At 37.5% G+C, this 8,175-nt stretch overlaps 1 long non-coding RNA gene across 1 annotated transcript; it reads right to left on the reverse strand.

The window, feature by feature from the left end:
- Positions 1 to 837: 837 nt before the first annotated feature.
- LOC140859649 (uncharacterized) lies at positions 838 to 1,482 on the reverse strand. The gene is made up of 3 exons (XR_012143245.1): positions 1,380 to 1,482; positions 1,207 to 1,251; positions 838 to 1,068 (listed from the first exon to the last, which is right to left on the reverse strand). It is a non-coding gene; the product is annotated as an uncharacterized lncRNA (long non-coding RNA).
- Between the last annotated feature and the right edge of the window lie 6,693 nt (positions 1,483 to 8,175).

An 8,175-nucleotide genomic window follows, 5' to 3' on the forward strand; every position in this document is an offset into this window, starting at 1 on the left:
CAATCCTTTATAATGTATTCTTCAAAATTCATAAGTTCTAAATGCAAGATTTTGAAAACCTACATATTATTCATCCATAATCAACAAAATAAATGTTCTCAAAATAGTGATTATAATCAGCAAAAAATAAATGTTCTCAAACTTCATATGGTCTAGAAGCAAGATCTTGAAAACCTACATACTATTCATCCATAATCAGCAAATCAAATGTTCTCAAAATAGTGATTATAGTATCATAAGATAGGGCAAAAACTACCATTCTTGCCTTGATCTGTGCAAAGCTTCTCCATCCTACAGTATGCCCCATCTTTTGCATGTTATGACTGGCCTTATTTTTTTCACTTCGTATCTACATCCGTTTGTGAAATCAAAATGATTCACACACATGTATAACATAAAATATAGAGTAGAACATTATATTTATAATTTACCTTTGATGCCTCACTATTCCAAATTTCAATAAGTTAGTGCTATTGATCTAGAATGACTCTAGTGTCAGTCATATTTGTAACTCCCTCTGCATCAGTTTTATATGGCTTGTAATACTTCCTTTTCTGTTCGCCTTCCAATCCCTCCATTTTGCTCCTAATGAGCTAATTACCCATTTTTTAGCATAGGGCTCCATGTCCCACTTATCCTATAGAGATAATGAAAGTTAAATTACTTTATGAAATTACAGTAAAATAAGATAATAAATAAATCAAAGATCAAGACAAAATGTAATGTAAAATCATAGATAATTGAAGCAGTTTGTTAGGATCCATCCTATTCATTCTGATACATTAAACAGAATATAAATATTCAATAGTAAATAAAAGAAAATCATAATACCAAGACAAGTTTCCAAAATATCCTCTTTCTTCTTTGTGGGTACATGCCTCCAATCTGAGTAACAGATAGGCAACAAATTACCCTTTCGAGCTAGAGTGCCTAGGTGACTGCTAAATTGTGGAGAATTTTCTCCATCAAGCTGACCAAATTCATTGGTTCGAACATATTGGCGAACACCATCTGGTCTCTTTGATACTTGAGGACATGTTGTAGGACCTCGAGTCCTTGTAACATCACCTACATAAATAATCAAACATGTTCATCAATTACCATTTCAATAAAATTAAATAATCTACTTAATAAGAACAAATGTTAATTTGAATTTACTATCATTTGCATTTATAGGTGGTTGAGATATATCTTGTTGGCTAGTACCTGCAGAGAGGCATGATTGCTCAACTTGAGTGTGATGGGATGGCACTAGAAGAAGATTAAATTCAATTTTTAGAAAATAAATCTATAAGATCCAATAATTAGGATATGTTTTAACATGCAAATAGAGCAAAACTCATGAATCAAGTAAATTAATCATGTTAGAATAACCATACATGAGGGAGGCTGCATGGTTGGTAAAGCATCGAATTCCATTTGGTGTTGAGGTTGTCTCAAATGATAAATTCTTGGCAAAGATTGGTCTAGGCGAGATGTTAGATCATTTTGTTGCGGCTGTCGCTATGGTTGTGGTTGCTTCTTATAATGACCATTACCACGTGGCATGATTGGCACTGGAAAGTCCATTATCAAACCAAAAAAGTCATTATGAAATTTCTATCTAATTTCAAACCCATGACAATTTAATTACATGAAGACAAATATCCATATAAATGCAATTATACACTATCAAGTGTGTTAGCATAAATTAAATGCAGAAAATATTAATACAAATAGGCAAACCAAACCAAAAAATTAGTAGAGGATGCATGATGTAGTTTCGCAACAAATGTTCTAACAATACCTTCATTTATCTTGAAAGAATCATCAAATATTGGACATATGATCATCTTGATCAGTATCACCAAATTCTAAACTCTCTTCACTATCCATTTGCATGGGCTTGCTATTCAATATAGTTGCTCCATTAACAATTATGTCCGGAACATTTGTCCTAGTACAATCTAAATCATCAAAATCAGAAAGCAAGTTGTCTTGCAATGCAACAATGTTGCTTGGATCGCCATCTAAGAATGCATCATAGTCATCATCAGACACATCCTCATTCAAATCATACAAGTCCCACGGCTTCCTCTTGATAACAACTTGCCAATCTGTATCAATGGGGTCATTTACATAGAATACTTGCTCAGCATGAGATGCTAATATAAATGTTTGATCCGATAAATTTTGACCAATATTTAGTGTTCGTTTGAAGTTCACAAGAGTGAATCCAAATTCATCATGCTTGATTCCTTTACCTCGTGATAATACATCTACCCAATCACATCTAAATAAGACAAATTTAAAGTGGCCAAAATAAACTAGTTCAATGATATCATTTGGCACACCATAATATGTAACATCTCCAACAATGGGATTCTTGTCCTTTGCACTTGAGAAACTTGATGTTTTTGCAATCACCGTAACACCACTATTTTGACTTTTTTTATTTCTCTCACGATTTTTTGTGTGAAACCTAAATCCATTGATGACATAACCTGTAAATCTTTTTATCACATCATTAGGACCATGAGCCAGCCATTCAACTTCATTTGTTACCTATTCTATTGGAGTGTGCAACAATTTGTCAACCTAAGTAATGATCAACAATGTTACCATCCAAAATATTCCAATAATTATCATATTAACAAAATTAAAAATATGAAAGACAACTCTTACATGAGAAGCAAACCAATCATGGAAAGTATTATTATGTAGTTGTTCTATGTGATTTCTTCATGCATTTAGATACTTTGCCATAAGTTCTGCAAGGTGTCTCCCATATTTCGAGCAAAAGAAAGCAAAAAATGGTTACATAAAATAGTATGATATTATTACAAAAGTTATATTCATTTAAATGACTTGGCAAAAATAGAGGTCTCACTCAAGATATGGACCAACAACATCACAATTGAACAAGACCTAGCGATGTGCTTGTGCACATGTCATATGATTCAAGGCATAGAGTTCAGTCTTCTCAACTATGTGACCTGTTTGTGAGAAAAAAGATAAATTTTGTTGTGGTTCATTGAGACTATCATCAGAGTTCCTTATTGGCTGATTAAACCTTGTCTCAGCATCTTGCAAGTATTGTGAACTAAAGGTAATACATTCATCTACTATATAGCCTTCTGCTATTGATCCCTCAGGTCGACTTTGATTACGAACATAATGAAGGAAAAACCGCCTTTTTCCTTTTAGGATCTTCTAGATCTAATGAGATCTGGGGCGAAATATTTTAAAAAAAAAATTATCTTACTTTATTTCAGATCTAAGGTCTATTAGATCTGATTCTTATTCTCTAATATTTAATCTAAAATTAAATCTAAAACTTGAGGATTAGAGAAATACCTCTAGGATAACTAGATTACCCTGTAGATGATCACAGCAATGCTCGAGGTTCAAAAATAGCTATGCAGTCGCCTAGCCTCTACCGATATCCACTCGAGCAGGATCTGGATTGTCTTCTCCTTGCGAATCTCTACTCCAAAAATTAGATTTGGATTTGATCTGGAAGATCTTCAAAGATCTTCTGAAGCTGGAGCAGCAGCTTCTCAACAAATCCCTGCAGCCTTCTAATCAGGGAGCCACCACGCCTTGCACAAGCACCAGATGGACGTCCAACTTCTTGGACATGAAGAGGGGAGAGAGAAAGCAAAGGAGATATAGAGAAGTAGAGGAGAATCTCATTTTTGCTGGGTATTGAGAAGAATCTCTAAACCCTAGGCACAGACAGGGTTTAAATAGACCCTGCTACGCCATGCAGTGCCACATCATTCGACCAATCAAAAAATTTTAATTAATTCTGAAAAGATTTTGATTGGTGGAGTGATGTCATCTGATCATATCAGATAAAAATTTCCTCAATTTCCACCACTGTTGGCACCAACACTGGATAAGCACAGTGAGATTAGCACCCCACAGTCCAAGTCAATCAAGGGATCAGAGTCCTCATCTCATGGGACTCTATCTTTATCCACTTGAGGTGCATGCCCAATCTGATCTTGGCGCCCACTTTGAGGCCTAATTTAGCAGGTGGATACTCCACAAAAGCTCTCCAATGACCTCTCGCCAAGTGGTCTTCAGTTTAAAATCCATAAGTCAATGTTTGACCAATGTCCTAAAACGAAAATGGCAGGTGACAGAAATTGGCAGGTGTTATCTTAAATTCATCTAATGAATTAAGATAAGACTTTTCTAAGCTAGACTGGCTCCAGTCAGATTGAAAGAAATCTTCTTAAGATTCTCTGGGTGAGTCAAATCATATTTGGCTCAGTCGAGATAAAAAAGATTGCACAAGGAGAAAGTTAGGCTCAATCGTGTGCTAGCATGATTTTCTTGAACCTAATTGGATCTAATCCAAATCAATCGAACTGGGCTAGCTCAATTGATGACATCCAGACCCTAACTCTTGTTTGTATGACTCAGTTAGGTTTATTTCCGTATGGCAATGAGACATGCCGTGATCTCATCATCGACATCATCGAAACTCCTTTCGATGGACCAAAACTCTTCTGATTCAGACAATTAGAATGATCGATCATCAAGATCATTCTAATTGCTCCCAAAATCCACCAGTGACACCTAGCAGTATATGGTGACAACCCATCAGAAATGAAGACGAACCTCTCGATGCAGCTACCTGTGTGATTGAGTTCTTCTATCATGAGTCCCGACTGAATTAGGGTTAAGGTGAACTCATCAAACCCAACATCAGTCATATGAATCAATCGATCGATCCAAGTTCGATGTGAAACCTTAATGGAAATTTTTTTTTCATTATTTCACTCTGCCATGGCCATGGGCTTAAGGACTCAATCTTTTGATCATCATAGGACTACTCCTCTTATCTATCGAGGTTGATAGATCCCATCTTGGTGCAATCTGGTTCCTACAATGAATATGCTACAGCCAATATACACCTCAGGGTTCTGAATGGCTAGAAGATCGAGTTATGGTGTAGTCAAACTATAACATACTCAAAGTGAACTGTCGATGTACCTCAGGTCAAAGAACTAGACACACAGCTGCAGCATCGAGCTAGTCATCGACGAGAATGTAGACTTCCTTATGACTGCTCGAGGTGGTCACGCTCAGTACTCTTATTCTCAATGAATACCTGTACTCTCGCTCCGGTGTCTCCACACCATAGACTCAAGACTCATCTACCCTAAGGAAGCGATCATACACCAACCTTCCGAATCGATCACCATCCTCATGATGATCCTATGGTCAGGAGCTGTTTATGAGTTAGTTATGTAAATTCATGCTTTAAATTTTAACTCTTAAAAATATGAATTAACATTCCTACTAACTCAAAGGATATATCACAGATATAATGTACACAATGTGATAGTAGAATAACCTTTTTATTTATTTATAGTCAAAATTATAAATTTGCCCTTATATTTGTATAGGAATGTGTCAGCCAATTTGGCATCTAGGGCACGCATCTAACAAACTCCCACTTGACCTAATGCCAATTGGCTACATATCTAAGTCCCATCTTCTCAAGATGGGCTTCGATTTTTGCTGGCTTAATGGTTTTGTCAGTGGATCTGACACATTATCTATGGTGTCGACTCTCTTAACCTCGACATAACCCTTTTCGAGATAATCACGGATCAAATAGAATTGCCGCTCGATATGCTTGGACTTCTGTTGAGATCTTGGCTCCTTAGCTAGGGCTATGGCACCATTATTATCGTGGTAAAGAGGGATGGCATTCGATGACATCACTCCAAGCTCTGCGGCAAACTTCTTGTACTAGAATGCCTCCTTCGCAGCTTTCGATGCAGCAATATACTCTACCTCCATGATGGAATCAGCAATCACCGTCTGCTTAGAACTCTTCCAGCTGACTGCACCACCATTGCAAATGAACAGACTCCCAGATGTCGACTTTCGATCATCTATATCAGACATAAAGTCTGAGTCTGTAAATCCCTGAACCTGGAGTTCTCCATTCCCAAAGATAGAAACATATCCTTAGTCCTTCTCAAGTACTTAAGGATACATTTCACAGAAGTCCAGTGCTCTTCGTCTAGATTCGACTGATATCTGCTTGTGATACTCACAGCATGGGCTATATCATGTCATGTACATAGCATGGCATATATGAGGCTCCCTATTACCGAAGCATAAGGGATCTTGCTCATCCGTTCAATCTCCTCAGGTGTGCTAGGGGACATCTTCTTGGAGAGATAAATGCCATGTCTAAAAGGTACTAAACCTCTTTTAGAGTTTTCCATGCTAAACCTTTTTAGCACCTCCTCTATGTACATCTTCTGTGAAAGTCCTAGCATCCTATTTGGTCTATCTCTATAGACCTTAATACCCAGTATAAAGGATGCTTCTCCTCGATCTTTCATAGAGAACTCCTTAGATAATCATATTTTGACTGAGGTCAACATGAAAATATCATTTTCAATTAGGAGGATGTCATCAACGTACAGTACGAGGAAGACAACTGCGCTCCCACTGACCTTCTTGAACACACATGGTTCCTCCTTGTTCTTGATGAAATCAAATATTTTGATCACATCATTGAAATGAGTATTCCAGCTCCGCGATGCTTGCTTAAGTCCATAAATGGATCTTTGCAGCTTGCAGATCTTGTGATCATCATCACTGGATGTGAAGCCAAGCGGCTGTTCCATATAGATATCTTTCTCAAGATATCCATTTAAGAATGCCATTTTCACATCCAACTACTATATTTCATAATCGAAATAGGCTGCAACAGGAAACAATGTGCGGATGAATTTTAGCATAGCTACGGGCGAGAAGGTATCCTGATAGTCAATGCCTTCGCGCTGACTATAACCTTTCACTACGAGTCTAGCCTTGAATGTCTTCACATTTTCATCTGCACCTATCTTTCTCTTAAAGATCCATTTACACCTAATAGGTACAATACCTTCAGGTGGATCTACCAAGGTCCAGACTTGGTTTGAGTACATCGAGTCAATTTCTGATCTCATTGCCTCTAACCATTTCTCAGAGTTGATATCTGATATCGCCTCATCATAGGTCTTGGGGTCATCACCATGAACCTCATTTCCCGTGAGGAACATTTTCTTTACATCCTCTTGTATGGTACCTAAGTACTTTTCAGGGGGACAAAAAATCCTAGTCGATCTATGAGGTGGAAGAGGTTGTGTTAGGACTAGTTCTAATTGATTGGGTTCCTCAGGTTCTTTAGCTCGTTGCTCTTGGGAGACATTCTCCTTGAGCTTAATTATTCTTCCGGTGCCACCATCTTGAATAAACTATTTTTCAAGAAAAATAGCATGTCGATTCACAATCACATTGTGATCTTCCAGAATATAGAAATAGTATCCTAATGACTCTTTAGGATATCCTATGAACCGAGCTCTAAAAGATCTGAACTCTAACTTGTCCGCCTACTGTCTCTTGACATGAGCCGGACAATCCCAAATTCTGAGATGACTCAGACTTGATTTCTTACCATGCCATATCTCATACGATGTGGTAGGAACGATTTTAGAAGGAATCCTATTCAATACATATATTGCTGTCATGAGACAATATCCCCAAAGAAACTCAGAGAGGTCCGTGAAGTGCATCATGGAACGAACCATATCTAAAAGGGTCTGGTTTCTCCGTTCTGAAACCCCATTGAGTTGTGGCATTCCAGGTGGAGTCCATTGAGAGACTATGCCATTATCTTTAAGATAGTCTAGGAACTCCCGACTAAGGTATTCACCTCCTCGATCTGATCGAAGAACCTTAATAGGCTTTCCTATTTATTTTTCTACCTCATGTCTAAATTCTTTGAACTTTTCAAAGGCTTCAGACTTGTGTTTCATTAGAAACACATACCCATACCTAGACATATTATCGATGAAGGTAATGAAGTAGACATAGTTATCTCTAGCCGGCACATCAAATGGGCTGCACACATCCATATGTACTAGGGCAAGTAGGTCTGTGGCCCTTTCCTCATGTCCCACAAAAGAGAGCTTGGTCATTTTGTCTTGAAGGCATGATTCACAAACTGAATATGACTCGAAAGTCAACGGACTCAATAGCCCGGATTTCTCCAATTTGTTAACCCTATCTTCCGCTATATGACCTAGCCCTAGGTGCCATAGATACCTATCATTTAAACTATCTCTAGGCCTTTTAATTCCTATGGCATTCATATTTTGCTCGATATTAAATACA

Source organism: Elaeis guineensis, chromosome 8 (genome assembly GCF_000442705.2).
Source record: "Elaeis guineensis isolate ETL-2024a chromosome 8, EG11, whole genome shotgun sequence".
NCBI classification, from domain to species: Eukaryota; Viridiplantae; Streptophyta; class Magnoliopsida; order Arecales; family Arecaceae; genus Elaeis; species Elaeis guineensis.